Consider the following 2,010-nt stretch of genomic DNA (forward strand, 5'->3'; position numbering starts at 1 on the left):
TGGGGGGGGGGGGGGGGGGGGGGGGGGGGGGGGGGGGGGGTGTGTGCAGACAGCAGAGCGAACAGACTGACTTCCCATTATCATCGCCTTCTTGGATATCGGGGCTTTGTTTATTCACTAGGACTCACAGGATAAAGGGAAAGCCACAGACTTGGCTGGACGTGCTCCGCCTGCCACCGAGATGATTAGAGGGCTGCCAGGGGCCCTGCGCCTTGTTGTCAGGGCAGGAGGTGGAGCACAGACTGAAGCGCTGCTCTGAGGAGTGGGAGGCACCTGGCAGAGGCCGGCCGGGCCATGTGCACTGCTGGGTCTGCTTAACCTGATTAAAGCCACAGCCCCCCTCCGACCTCACCCATCAGGAAGTGGGGCAAAACCATGGTCTTGCCAGGGGCCCAGCCCGGGAATGGTAAGCACCCCTCCTCGCAGCCATCACCAGGACACGTGGAAGGTGTGGGCCGTCACCTGCTCTCTAGATGACTCACCAGCCCTGCACATTGTGGGCATTTCCCCAGATGTGCAGTTGTGGTCAGCTGGGCTGGGCTGTCCTGCCCATTTTACACTCCTTTTGGCCTTAGGATCCAGGCTTGGAAGTGCAGTGTGCAGAGTGAGGTGTGAGGGCTGGCCCCACACTCAGAACCAACTGTGCCCACAAGGACCAAGCTGGGTCCTGGGCTCCTCAGCCCCAGCTGAGCACAAGGCGGATATGACTGGCATCGTTCTAAAGGTGGGTTTCAGTAGACACTTGGCTCGGTGGGAACAAAGAAACAGAAGCTTCCCCTACTCTCTGCTGGTTGAACCCAGTGCCATGTGAGCCTTATGATGAACTGGAGAAAATTCAGGGACATGACCAGGATGACAAGGCGAGAGATGCTCAGTGAAAAGCTGAAGAGCCCAGGACTTGGGGGGAATGTGTGGCAGGTTCCAGGCATCTAGAGGGTTGGCAGGCACTGAACTGTCACTGGAGGTTGGCAAGCAGAGGCTGGACTCACATGGGGGCCATGAGGGGCTCGAGCTCTGGACGGTGGCTGGCCTCTGGGAATGCATCTAATTCTACGACTCTAACCTACAGAGAATGGGACTGAACTGCCCAGGCCGACATACCTGCTGGGCCTCATTGAGCTGCCAAACAGCTGTATCTTTCCCCAACCATCCACTGCAGAGGAGAGCCCCGCCGAGGGCTTGGGAGTTCTTACCTTCACCCCCCAAAGCAAAAGGATTCTCACACCATCACCCATGATAAGGTCCCCCGGGCAAACCAGGTGTCTGGTGTTTGGGCTTTGGACTGAAATTCTGTCAGCTCACTATGGACATTCAGTGTAGACTGGTTATCGTGCTGATCGGAAGAGCCAGCAGACCAGTACAGCAGTCTGTGCTTAATAAACACGGGGGAAAGTTATGACTTAATAAATGCAGTTTGTCTGGAGGATAAAACCAGGGCTTGAGATAATAAAAAGGCCAGGCTGTAAAGTTTGGAGTGGCTGCGTCCAGGCCAGAATGCCAGCCCTAAAACAGTTATAAAACACATAATTGGCCTCTTGAGCTGAGCCCAGCCCCCTATCCTTCAACTTCACCCTGGTAAGTGACAGCAGCCTCATGTAGACGATGCCCCCTCTGCTGCTGCTTTCTGCGTGGCGTGGTACACAGTAGATACTTAAATCTTTGTTGAATGAAAGGATTAATGAGTGACTGAACAGATGAGCACATAAACCTGTAGCTGGGAAGGCATGGTGGAAAATGTGGAACAGAGTTCATCCTTTTATTGAAGCTTACAGTTTCACTGAACTTTTGGCTCTGAATGAAAAGGGCATTGGCAGAGGGAGGTGGCAACTGTCCCCTGGGGACTGAAGCCAGGCAGAGTGGTGGGCAAGGGAGGGGTCCGAGCTGAGGAGTGCAGCAGCCTGGCCCAACATGCCCAGAGAGCAGACTGCCCAAACTCCCCGAGCCGGGACAGCCCCAGGTGGCTAGGAGTTGACACACACGACTGTGGGCATGGGGGAGGGGTGGGGGGGA

This window comes from Myotis brandtii, unplaced genomic scaffold, assembly GCF_000412655.1.
Source record: "Myotis brandtii unplaced genomic scaffold, ASM41265v1 scaffold555, whole genome shotgun sequence".
Classification (NCBI taxonomy): Eukaryota; Metazoa; Chordata; class Mammalia; order Chiroptera; family Vespertilionidae; genus Myotis; species Myotis brandtii.